Source organism: Phyllobates terribilis, unplaced genomic scaffold, assembly GCF_046119375.1.
Source record: "Phyllobates terribilis strain yellow unplaced genomic scaffold, ASM4611937v1 Scaffold_157__1_contigs__length_4398786, whole genome shotgun sequence".
In the NCBI taxonomy this organism is placed as follows: domain Eukaryota; kingdom Metazoa; phylum Chordata; class Amphibia; order Anura; family Dendrobatidae; genus Phyllobates; species Phyllobates terribilis.
Genome location: NW_027362917.1, coordinates 1414868 through 1428434, shown reverse-complemented (window position 1 = coordinate 1428434; position 13567 = coordinate 1414868).

The window sequence follows — 13567 nt, the reverse complement described above, 5'->3', positions numbered from 1 at the left end:
AGACCGGGAGCGTGCACAGACCGCGCTGGAGGGCCTCGCACGGAGAATGGCCCAGGTGCAGCGAGAAACGCTGACTGAGTGGAGTCGGGAGATGGCCCAGCAGGCTGGAATCCGCCAGCGGAGCACGCCAACCGAGATGAGGAGTCTGACCGCCTCTGAGGATGGTGCAGGAGGAATGAAGGCCGGAGACGACGCCGTGGAAGGAGCTGAAGAGACGGAGGCAGGTAAAGGGGACGTCACTACCCCAAGCCTAGAAACCGTAAGCCTGCCCCAGCTCCCCGTCGCAGAGCCCGAAATTCCCCCTACCGTGCCCGTCGCTGCACCGCCACCGCTCCGGACTAGGCCTCAAGCAGGAGCCGCGGCCACGCCCCCTGTGACGTCACGCGCCTCAACCCTGAGCGCGGCCAAGCAGGAGACGCCACCGGCCTGGTCGCAAGACCTGGTGGACCCGGGCGCCGCTGCCTCTAAAGCGCCCTTCACGTTCAGGATGCCTTCGGCCTGGACGCATTGCCAAAAGTCCCCGGGCGCCACTGCCTGCACAGCGCCCTCTACCTCCACAGTGCCACAACTGGGCGAAGACCTGTACGCGCAGCACACTAGCCCGGACGGGCTGCCGTTCGAATGGCCACCGGAGTATACCAACCCACGACTACGGAGGGAACGGCCCTTGTGTGAACCCCTAATCCCGGCTCCGGCGCCTGTCAAGATCGTCCCGCTCCCGTTGGAGGAAGCCCAATTCGAATGGGACCCCACCGGAGAAAACCTCATTGGGTTTACCCACGAGACCCGGGCGGCCGCAGCCCAGCGAGCAGAGTGCTGCCGGCAACAGCTGGAGGTCTACGACCGGGAACGGCGAGAGAGGCGGGTCCGCGAGGAGCGGCTGCAAGTACAGAGTGCGGAACAGAAAAGCCGGACCAGACGAAACCCCCGTGCAACCCATGGTCCCCGCGCCACCGGGACCGTAATTAAATTCCAACTGGAGCACGGTTGGGGTTTTATCCGGGACCACAGAACCCCCGGCGACGTCTTTGTCACCCGCAGGGACTTCGAGAGCCATCTGCCGGAGGGACACAGAGGACGTGATCTATACCTGGGTGATGAGGTCACCTTCATCCGGCATCAATGTGCCAAAGGTCCATATGCTCTCCATGTACACAGATTGACCGAGGAAGAGCTGCGGTTCGAGGAAGGTCAAGAGGACCCGGACGGGTCTGAAGATTACCCTCAGGGAGGAGCAGGAGGATGCCGTCATTGAAGTACGGCACAGTGGAGCTGTAAATAGTTACCCGTAAGGGTACAAGAACTGTTACCAGTAAAGTATAGTCCCCGTAGGGACCAGCAAACTGTTACCCGTGTGTCCCTATCCCTTTAACAGGCTGAGGACTGTGAACAGCCATCCCTTATTCCCTCTACCTGGCCGAGGACTGAGAGCGGCCATACCCTTGTATATAGTTGCGCTTCCTAAAGTGCCCCCTACCGGTTTTATAGAAGAACTGTTTTCTTCCAAAGACTGTGGCACTTTACCTGGTCACAAGTGCACAGTGGCCAGAAGCACAAGAACATTTTATATAAAAGAGTTTGATATGAAAAAGGTTATATTGCTAGAGTCTAATAATGTTTATAATGTTTTATATGTTCGTGTATGTTTTAAAAAATTTTGTATGTTTATATGTTTTGCTCTTTTACAGCCCGAGGACGTGCTGTGATTTACCAGGGGGGAATGTAGCACCCCGAGGACTCGGCTGCTACAGGGGTATTGCACCTCAAACCAGAGGTGTGGTATTCCACTACCGGGTAAGAATGGAGTGTGGGACTGAGCTCAGTAGGCTGCATGCACTACATACATCCCATTTCCGGGGGACAGAACTACGGTACTCCCACCAGATAAATGTGCAGGTACGACAGCGTCTGTCCCTGGCTGGAGTGGGAGGGGGGTGGAACATCCCAGTAGTGTAGGGGCAGATAGGGGAGGGGCTCTGGGCATAGAGATAGGAGCCCATTGGGTGCTAGTCACCTGGGCTCACACATAGAGGGAGTATATATGGTGGGCACCATCTTAGATCAGGGTGAGTTCAGCCTGAGGAGAAGCGAGCAGAGGAGCTCAGCCAGGAGGGCTGACAGGGAGCTGTGGCTCCTGCTGGGCCCAGCTCCAGGGCCAGGCTTGTAGTGGAGGAGGAAGAAGAAAGGCCCAGAGACGCAGAGCCAGAGGGAACCCTGAGATCCCAGAATTAAGCCAAAAGGGTGAAGGGTTGGCAGAAGAGGGCACCGGATCCCAAGCTGGCGGAGGCAAAAGTAACCCTTAGCCAGGAACCGGAGGTCGTGGTCAAGCTTTGCCACGACCCTCACCACATCCACCAGGAAGGTACACCAAGAGTAGGGTCAGGAAAGCCAGAGAAGGTTTTGCCACCAGGAGGCCCAAGGGAACCGGACAAAGGTGGATCCCTGGTGGGGACGGCCAGCAGAGAGAGAAAGAGAAGGGAGCTCAGGACCACGCTCCGGAACTGCCTGGGGGTTAGCCGAGTCCCACACCTGGTGAATGCAGCACGGCTCGGGTGGTCACTCAAGGCCAGAGTGACTGAAGGAACACCAGTGAGTAAAAACCCTGAAACTGCATCTCACGTCTCTGACTCTCCTTTCTGCACTATCACTACCCCCATCATCCGCACCAGCTGCCCTGAGGCCATACCCCTCCCGTTGGGGGTTATACCACCATCGCTGCACCCATACTACCGGCCTCAGCGGACTGTTCTGCAGCGGCGGCCTTGTGACCGCAAATCAACGGGTGGCGTAGTCGACACTTAACAACATCTACAAAGACTGCCACACACTTAGTTTGACACCCTGGGCACGGACGGGGTCACCGCCACGAGGACTACTACCCCTGTCAGATCCGGCTCCGGGTATCCCCTGAACATGGCCCAGGGGGCGCGTCAGCTACACATGAAGAGCCCTGGTATACCCAGCATTCAAAGGCCACACTCACTGCCCTCTGTGAGCGGAGACAGATTGACCCCATGGGCAAAAAGAGGGCCCAAATGATTGCTGAACTGCTGCAAGGTGCTGCGGAGCCTGTCCGAAAGCAGAGCCCTGATGATGTCGTGGCCAGCCAAGTCTCAGATGGCGCTGCTGCAGGGGTCCCACCTGTGATTGCCAGCCAGACTTGCAGCCAGGGTAGTGTGGACCCCCACCTGCACATGGCCTTGGAGCAGCTCGCCGCAGACGACCGTGATGGACGACTGCAGCGGATCCTGAAATTCCCGGAGCAAGAGGCTGAGAGAGCTGAGCACCAGGCCCAAGCTGAGCGAGAGGAGTGAAAGTACCAGCTGGAGCTAGCCCGGCTTCAGAAGGAGCCACCCTCCACGCAGACCCGCGAGTCCAACAGTGCCAGCCGTTTTAAACCCCGTCCTGAGCATTTCCCTGTTATGGAAAAGGATGGGGACTTGGACATATTTCTACGAGGGTTTGAAAAAGCCTGCAGACAGTATCAGCTGCCTGCCGACCAGTGGGCAAGGTACTTAACCCCAGGGCTCAGAGGAAAAGCTCTGGAGGTGTTTGCTTCTTTCCCTCGAAAACAAGATGGAGCCTATGAGGCCATCAAGCAGGTTTACAGGAAAAAGTTCAGAGCCCTCCAATGTGAACCACATGATAGCTAAAGTGATGTGGTGGATGGGTTCAGAACCAACTTTGAGCAGTAGGTCCAAGGACTGTCAGTCACCACCTTCTAGGACCTGAAGGATCTGATGGTGAAGGACCTGTTTCTTCATCTTTGCCCTGTGGAGGTGAGACAGTTTGTGCTGGACCGGGAGCCAAAGCAGCCCAGATTGCGGAAGGCTATGAGGCTAGCCGCACACCAGAGGTGCGGAAGTCAGCTGCCGCCAGCTGGAAAGGGGGAACGCCTATAACCACCCCCAGTGTTCCAGCCAGCCGGCCATCAGCGGGTTCTGCCCCATCTTCCAGCACCTGGACTACATTTGACTCCCGTAAGTGCTATACTTGTGACCAAACGGGTCACATCTGCCTTGTCTGCCCAGAGAGGCAGAAGAGGGACACCACATCTGAGGCCCCAGGGCCTACTGCAGCCATTCTTTTTGTGGGTGGGAAGGTTGGCCAGGACCAGGAGAACTTACAACCTGTTACTGTGGGCAACAGTTACTGTTGGCCTTAAGGACACTGGCGGAGAACATACCCTCATCCGCCCTGAGTTCGTGTTACCAGAGGAACTCATTCCTGGGAAGACCCTGACTGTCACCGGGTTTGGGGGTGTTCGCCGTTCCATACCGATGGCCTGAGTTTTCCAGGACTGGGGTGCGGGAAGGGGGTTAAGGGAAGTGGGGGTGTCGGAGAATCTCCCCACTAATGTGCTATTGGGAACTGATCTGGGACGGGGTGATGCTGCTCAGGATCCCCTAAAGCGAACCAGCATAAGTGCTAAGGGCAAGGGGAGCAGGTACGGACACCAGGTCATCCCGTGCGGGTGACCAGTGTCAAGCCAGATAGTGACAGAGTCAATGGTAGCTGCCCCATGACTAGCACGGCTCCACACGTAATGGGAAGAGATGGGGAGAAACACGGGGTCATAGGGAAAGTGGTCCCATGTCGCCAACCAGTGTCGTGACGGGCTGTGACAGGGCCGGTCGTAGCTCCCCCCTAGTGAGCAAGGTTCCCGAGGTAAAAATGATGGCAAAAAGGGTACGTCCCATAAACGGGCAAGGTAAAAGAATGGTATGCCCCTCTGTCTGTCATGAGTATGAGAGGGAGGTACCCATAGCCTGTCAGAGGTGTGGGGAAAAGGTATCCCAAACCGGTCAGGGTGATTGGAAAGCTAAATGCCCAGTCGGTCAGGGTGGTGGGCAAGTTGGGTCCATGGCTTGTCGGATCAGCAGGATGTGTGGGCCAGGAGGTGGACTTAAAGGGGCGATCTGTAAATCAGCCCCCTACGCCACCTCAAAGAGGGGGGATGTCAGGGAAATATTTATAAATATTGAATATGTTCTTTTTTTTTTCTTTCTTTCCCTGAAGCCCCCTCACCTCCTCCCTTATCCATCTTTTGTCCCAAGACAAGAACTAGCAATCCACCACTTGTCAGTATAAGAGCTGTCTCCATGTAAATCTAAGCACAAAACCCCAATAGCACACTCATGAGTAAGGCCTTGTAAACAAATGCTGGCAAGATAGGTGCTACCAGCCTAATTAAAATGCGAGGGTTTTTCTCTTCTGATAGAGGCAGGGGATGATTAGATGCAGGCTTGCGATAATTTACGTGTAATTGTTGAAGCTTGCTTCCCGAGATTCAAAAGGAAATCTATCGTCAAGCCAGCACCGATACGGAATATGGAATATTGTAAGTTCCATTATTCCGATAATGATGGGACCTATGTTTTTAGTGGCAGGGTCAGCCAACGAAAGTATGCATATTTTCTCATTGCTGAAAACCCCTCTGTGGAGCTGTAGCGCAAAAGCACCAGAATAACGGGGCGCAAATACTCCATGTGTGGTCCCTAATCGAAGGTAAAATCATAATGGAAAATATGGCGTCGTTTGCAAGCTTCTGCTATCAACGAGCGATAAGTTATCGTAGAAGTTAGCGTTTTTAATAAAAACATGAAGGGTGGAGCCCAGCCCCTGTGATGTCAACACGGGGGTGTGTGGGCAGGTTTCTCCCTTCAGCAGAAGATAGTCTGCTGAGGACAGAAGAGGACTCATTGCCGGGGGTTATAGATACTATAAGCAAAGGGTCACGTTTGATAATGTCCAAAGTACATCGGAGAGCCTATGCTGATTTGTCCCTGCGAACTGTGTAGAGTAAGTTTCTTCCTTATTAATTTTGTGTAACTGTTTATGTATTGAATGTCTCTTTTGTAAAATCGTTGTATATATTTTTCCTAAACACTGCCTCCCTTTTGGATTAAATATAAAATTTAATAGTTCTGTTTCTTTTGTCCTGTAATCATTCCCTCCCCCGAAGCCATACACTACCAGAACGCAGGCATCCGTCCAGGCCTGTATTATATTTCAAATCTGGACGGTGGTGGCAGCGAATATTATTAATAATTGGGCTATCGTGAAGCTGACAGTGAGCGTACGGAGGGCGTAAACACATATTCCATGTGTTGGAATCCAGAGGTGCAATACCATACGCTCACTGGTCGCTAGCCGATACCCAAGTAGTGAGTAAAACCTACAAAAGACAAAAAATATATCTCATACCCTACCATCATTATATATAAATGTAAAGCAAAGTTGCATATGAAATATAGGGTATTTATTGAACTATTTTTGATCAAAAAAAGTATACAAGCCGTCCCACCAGCGACAAGGTGACCCTAAATTGGGACGGTCCTACACTGTCTATATTAAAAACCTTACTGTATATCAAAGTTGAAGTAATGCAAATAAAAGGGTAGACAAGTAGAACCGGGTCCCAATATCAGACCACCTAAGCCTGTGGTAAGCTACATATATACTAACCAGCTCAACAAGGTAGTGAGTAGTCTGGATTGTGTGCTCGCAATTCCGGATGAAATCCGTGACACAGTGACGGCATGGTCAGCTATTGTGTGGCCTCCCCGGTGTCGTCTCTGTGGAATACCTGACAGCTGTTTGCCAAATGACTGTTCAGCCAACACTTATCTCATGTGTATGGCGCCGTTAGTATTACACTGACAGGTAGTGATAATACCCCGCACTACAGTAGTAGAGTGCATCATCTGAGCAATCAGAGGTTTGCATGTTGTATGATTGCACTTATAAGAGTTGTTTAACCCCTTACTGACCGAGCCAATTTTGAACTTAATGACCAGGCCAAATTATTGAAATTTGACCAGTGTTACTTTATGTGGCAATACCTCTGAACGCTTCAACAGATTCCACTGATTGTGAGATTTTTTTTTCTTAACATATTGTACTATAATAGTGGTAAACATTTTCAATATGACTTGCATTTGTGAAAATGTCGGAAATTTGGCGAAAACGTCACAATTTTCAAACTTTCCATTCTTATGCCCTTATATCAGAGGGTTATGTCACACAAAATAGTTAATAAATAACATTTCCCACATGTCTTCTTTACATCTGCATAATTTTTTAAACATATTTTTTTTGTCAGGAAGTTAGAAGGGTTAAAAGTTGATCAGCAATTTCTCATTTTTCCAACAAAATTTACAAAATCATTTGTTTAGGGACCACATCACATATGAAGTGAATACCCAAAAGTGACACCATTCTAAAAACTGCACCCCACAAAGCCACATTCAAGAAGTTTATTATTATTTAATTTTAGCACCTTCAGGTGCTTCACATGAACTAAAGGAATGTGGAAGGAAAAAATGTTTCACAAAAATGTTACTTTAGAAGCGTTCGATAGGGAAGGAGCACCGTTTGACTTTTTGAATGCAAAAATGGCTGGAATAGAGGGCAGACACCATGTCGGGTTTGGAGAGCCCCTGATGTGCCTAAACTGTGGAAACCCTATTTTGGAAACTACACCCCTTTTATCGAGGGGTAGAGTATAGTGAGCATTTTGAACCCACAGGTACTACACAGAATTTGATAACATTAGGTTATCATATTGAGCATTTTATTTTTTTTTCACAAAAATTGCAGTTTTAGCCTCAAATTTGTAATTTTCACAATGGATAATAGGTGAAAACAGACCCCATAAATTGCTACGCAATTTCTCCCAAACGCGATGATACCGCATATGTGGTCAAAAACTTCATGGCAGGGCTAGGAAAGGAAAGAGCGCCATTTGTCTGGAATAGATTGTGAATGCATTTTTAACCCACAGGTGATTCACAAAACTTTATAACTTCTAGATGTGAGAACAAAAAATGTAATTTTTTCCACTAAAATACTGTTTTAGCACCAAATTTAGAATTTACACGAGGCATAATAATAGAAAATGGACCCCACAGTTTGTTATGCAATTTTTACCAAATGCAGTGATACCTCCCTCATATGTGGTTGTACACTATTGTTTGAGCACACAGAAGTATATACTGTGTGTATATGGGGTGTAGTATATACTGCATATATCGTGAAGGGGTTGGATGGAAAGGAGCGCTACTTGGTATTTATTGAGCAGATTTCATTTGTATAGGTTGTGGGTGCCATTAGCCGAGCCCCTGAGGTGCCAGAACAGAAGAAACCCCCACAGGTGACCCTATATTGGAAACTTCACTACCTAAGGAATTCATCTATGGGTATAGTGAGTATTTTGAACCCATAGGTGCCTCACATAATTTTATAATATTGAAATGTGGAAATATGATATTTTTGTGGTAAAAATGTAATTTTTGCATTTGCTGCAAACTTGTCAAGTACCCAAGGGTTAATAGGTGAATCTAGACCCCATAATTTATTGCACAATTTCTCCCCAACCGCAGTGATGCCCCAGATGTCATTGTAAATTACTGTTAGGTCACATTTCAAGGCTGAGAAGGAAGAAGCGCTATTTGGAGCACAGATTTTGTTAGAATAGTTTGCGTGCAACATTTGCGGAGCCCCGAAGGTGCCAAAACAGCAGGAAAACCGCAAAAGTGACCCCACTGGATAAATTACACCTCTCAATGAATTAATCTATGGCTGCAGTGACTATTTTGTAAAATCCACACCAGGCTTTTTTTCTGTAGAATTGAAAATATGGCAGTTTAGTGCCCTCACACATTGTGCCCTCATAAAGTGTAGTGCCCCCATATATTGTAGCGCCCTCATAAATTGTGCCCAGCTTGTGCTTCTGGAAACACACATCCCATAAATTTTTAAGTGCACACTCCCCACTACAATAATGCCAAACATGTGGCCGCTGACTTTGGTTTAGGCACAGTGGGGCTCAGGAGGAGGGGGGCATTTGGATTTGGGAACGCAGATTTCACTAGATTTTATTTGAGGGGGTGGGTGCCATGTTGCTTTAGCAGAGTCTGTGTTCTACCAGTAAAGTGGGAACTTCCTACAGTTACAGTGGCAGATGACGGACCTGAGTGGTGTTTGGTTTTGTGTGGGATAAATTAGGGTAACTAGTGATGATCGAGCATGCCTCATTAACCCTTTCGGCGAGTGCGCTCAGGTGCTCGCCGAGTATTTTGGCATGCTCAGCATTTCATTCATTGTCGCCGCACCTGCAAGTGTCACGGCTGTCAGACAGCTGTGAGACATACAGAGATAGCCTGTTTGTATGGCGACAAAGAATTAAACGCCTAGCACGACACCCGAGCGTGCTCGCCGAAAGGGTTAATGAGGCATACTTGCTCATCACTATTGGTAACATTTTGGGGTACATAACATTTTTTGTTTTTCAATAATTTTTATTAAACTTTTAAAAGGGTATGATGAGGGGGTAGGGAAGAAATAACAGGAAACAGAGGTGTGTGGTAAGGGGATAGGGAAAGGAAGGGATGGGAGGGGGAAATGTAGAGAACTCATTTGCGTAGTTACAAAGGGTAATATAGCGTATACAACCCCTGGGAAAAATTATGGAATCACCTGGCTTGGAGGATGTTCATTCAGTTTTTTAATGTTGTTGAAAAAAAGCAGATCACAGACATGGCACAAAACTAAAGTCATTTCAAATGGCAACTTTATGGCTTTAAGAAACACTAAAAGAAATGAAGATTAAAAATGTGGTACTCAGTAAGGGTAATTTTTTTAAGACCAAGCAGAGGGAAAAAATTATGGAATCACTCATTTCTGAGGAAAAAATTATGGAATCACCCTGTAAATTTTCATTGACAAAGCTAACACCTGCATCAAACTAGATTTGCTCGTTAGTCTGCATCTAAAAAGGAGTCATCACACCTTGGAGAGCTGTTGCACCAAGTGGACTGACATGAATCATGGCTCCAACACGGGAGATGTCAATTGAGACAAAGGAGAGGATTATCAAACTCTTAAAAGAAGGTAAATCATCACGCAATGTTGCAAAAGATGTTGGTTGTTCACAGTCAGCTGTGTCTAAAATCTGGACCAAATACAAACAACATGGGAAGGTTGTTAAAGGCGAACATACTGGTAGACCAAGGAAGACATCAAAGCGTCAAGACCAGAAACTTAAAGCAATATGTCTCCAAAACCGGAAATACACAACAAAACAAATGAGAAACGAATGGGAGGAAACTGGAGTCAATGTCTGTGACCGGACTGTAAGAAACCGCCTAAAGGAAATGGGATTTACATATAGAAAAGCTAAACATAAGCCATCATTAACACCTAAACAGAAAAAAACAAGGTTACAATGGGCTAAGGAAAAGCAATCATGGATTGTGGATGACAGGATGAAAGTCATATTCTGTGATGAATCGCAAATCTGCATTGGGCACGGTGATGATGCTGGAACTTTTGTTTGGTGCCGTTCCAATGAGATTTCTAAAGATGACTGCATGAAGAGAACATGCAAATTTCCACAGTCATTGATGATATGGGGCTGCATGTCAGGTAAAGGCACTGGGGAGATGGCTGTCATTACATCTTCAATAAATGCCCAAGTTTACATTGATATTTTGGACAGTTTTCTTATCCCATCAATTGAAAGGATGTTTGGGGATGATGAGATCATTTTTCAAGATGATAATGCATCCTGCCATAGAGCAAAAACTGAAAACATTCCTTGAAAGAAGACACATAAGGTCAATGTCATGGCCTGCAAATAGTCCGGATCTCAATCCAATTGAAAATCTTTAGTGGAAGTTGAAGAAAATGGTCCATGACAAGGCTCCAACCTACAAAGCTGATCTGGCAACAGCAATCAGAGAAAGTTGAAGCCAGATTGATGAAGAGTACTGTTTGTCACTCATTAAGTCCATGCCTCAGAGACTGCAAGCTGTTATTAAAGCCAGTGGTTGTGCAACAAAATACTAGTGATGTATTGGAGTGTTCTTTTGTGTGTTTGTTTTTCATGATTCCATAATTTTTTCCTCAGAAATGAGTGATTCCATAATTTTCCCTCTGCTTGGTCTGAAAAAAATTACCCTTACTGAGTACCACATTTTTAATCTTGATTCCTTTTAGTGTTTCTTAACCCGTTAACAACATTTGACGTACTAATATGCGTCTGTGCCCTGGGACTTAAGAGCCAGACCAGTATTAGTGCGTCATGACGATCGCGCGCGCACACAGGCTGTGCGGGCGCGATCGCCGCCGGGTGTCAGCTAATTGTCACAGCTGACACCCGGTACTATGTGCAGGGAGCGGTCCTGCACCTCTCCCAGCACATTAACCCCCGCGATGCTGCGATTGAAGTCGATCGCAGCATTGCGGTGGCAAGGGGAGGTGATCGCAGATACTAACCTCCTCTTCCGGCTTCCAGAGCTGTCTGCCGTGGCTTCCAGGATGTTGCCATGACGACCCGATGTCGTCATGACAACATCCGGGTCACCAGACAGCAGGAAGATATTTTGGACATGCGCAGTGCATCTCCAAACAATCTTCTCCCTGTCCAGCGCTGACAGCCTGCATGACACAGGGATGGTGCTGCATTTCTGTGCCATGCAGGCGATCAGAGAAAAAAAAGTGAAAGTCCCATAGTGGGACAAAGTAATAAAGTATAAAAACTATCAGAAAGTGAAAAAAAAAATAAAAAAAAAATTGTAAAAATATTTTACAAAAAATAAAAAAAATAATCCACCAAAAATAAAAATATAATGTACCCATCAATAAATATTATTATAAAAAAAACAAAAAAAAACAATAAAAGTACACATATTTGGTATCGCCGCGTCCGGAACGACCTGACCTATAAAACTGTCCCACTAGTTAACCCCTTCAGTAAACACGGTAAAAAAAAAAAAAAAACCGAAGCAAAAAACAATGCTTTATCACCATACCGCCAAGCAAAAAATGGAATAACACGCAATCAAAAAGACAAATAGAAATAAAAATGGTACCGCTGAAAACGCCATCTCGTCCCGCAAAAAACAAGCCACCACACAGCTCCATCAGCCAAAAAAATAAAAAGTTATAGCTCTCAGAATAAAGCTATGCTAAAAAATATTTTTTTCTATAAAATTGCTTTTATTATGCAAAAGTGCAAAACATAGAAATACAATATAAATGTGGTACCGCTGTAAACGTACTGACCCGAAGAATAAAGCTGCCTTATCAATTTTACCACACGCGGAACAGAATAAAAAAATAAAAAAAAAAACAATTCCTGAATTGTTGTTTTTTGTTTATTCTGCCTCCGAAAAATCGGAATAGAAAGCGATCAAAAAATGTCACGTGCCTGAAAATGGCACCAATAACAACGTCAAGTCATCCCGCAAAAAACGAGCCGTTACATGACTGTCTGCCAAAATCTGGAAAAATTATAGCTCTCAAAATATGGCGATGCAACAACTAGATTTTACAAAAAATGCGTCTTTTAGTGTGTGACAGCTGTCAGTCATAAAAACCCCATATGATTCTGGTATCGCTGTAGTCTCACCGACCTGAAGAATAAAGTCGTCTAATCACTTATACCGCATGAGGAACGGCGTAAAAAATAAACTCTCAGGTTAGGGTTGTGCTAGGGTTAGGGTTGTGCTAGGGTTAGGGTTGTGCTACGGTAAGGGTTATGCTACGGTAAGGGTTGTGCTAGGGTTAGGGTTGTGCTACGGTTAGGGTTGTGCTACGGTTAGGGTTGTGTTAGGTTTAGGGCTGGGGTTGGGGTTAGGGTTGTGATGGGGTTGGGATTTTTTTCAAAAGTAAGAAAAAAAGATGACGATATGGCGACTAGTGTTGAGCGCAAGTGCTCGCTACTTGAGTTTGCATCGGGTGTTCTGGTATGCATTGAGTATCGTGGGTATTTGAGTGACATGCACGAGCGATCCCCGCATGTTTTTTTTTGGGTGTCTAATAACCGTGAAACATCCGGGCCGGGACTCGAGCATGTCACTCGAGCACACGCAGTACATGGTGCATACCTGAGTACCCGATGCAAACTCAAGTAGCGAGCACTTGCGCTCAAGACTAATGACAACTTATTCAATATGATGACCTAATGTTATCAAATTCTGTGTCGTACCTCTGGATTCAAAATGTTCACTATACACCTTAATAAAATCCTTGAGGGGTATAGTTTCCAAAATGGGGTCACTTGTGGGGGAGCTCCACTGTTTACGCACATCAGGGGCTCTCCAAACGCGACATGGTGTCCGCTAACAAATTGAATGGAAAATCGGCTCAAATTGTTAGCGGACGCCATGTTGCGTTTGGAGAGCCCCTGTGTGCCCAAATATTGGAGCTCCCCACAAGTGACCACATTTTGGAAACTAGACCCCCCAAGGCACCTATCTAGATGCATAGTGAGCAATTGGAACCCTTAGGAGCTTCACAAATTGATTCGTAAAAATGGAAAAGTATTTTTTTTCCACTTTTTCATTTTTACGAATCAATTTGTGAAGCACCTGGGGGTTCCGACTGCTCACTATGCATCTACATAGGAGTCTTGGGGGGTCTAGTTTCCAAAATGGGGTCACTTGTGGGGGAGCTCCAATGTTTGGGCGCACAGGGACTCTCCAAATGCAACATGGTGTCCGCTAACAAATTGTCAGCTCAAATTGTTAGCGGACACCATGTTGCGTTTGGAGAGCCCCTG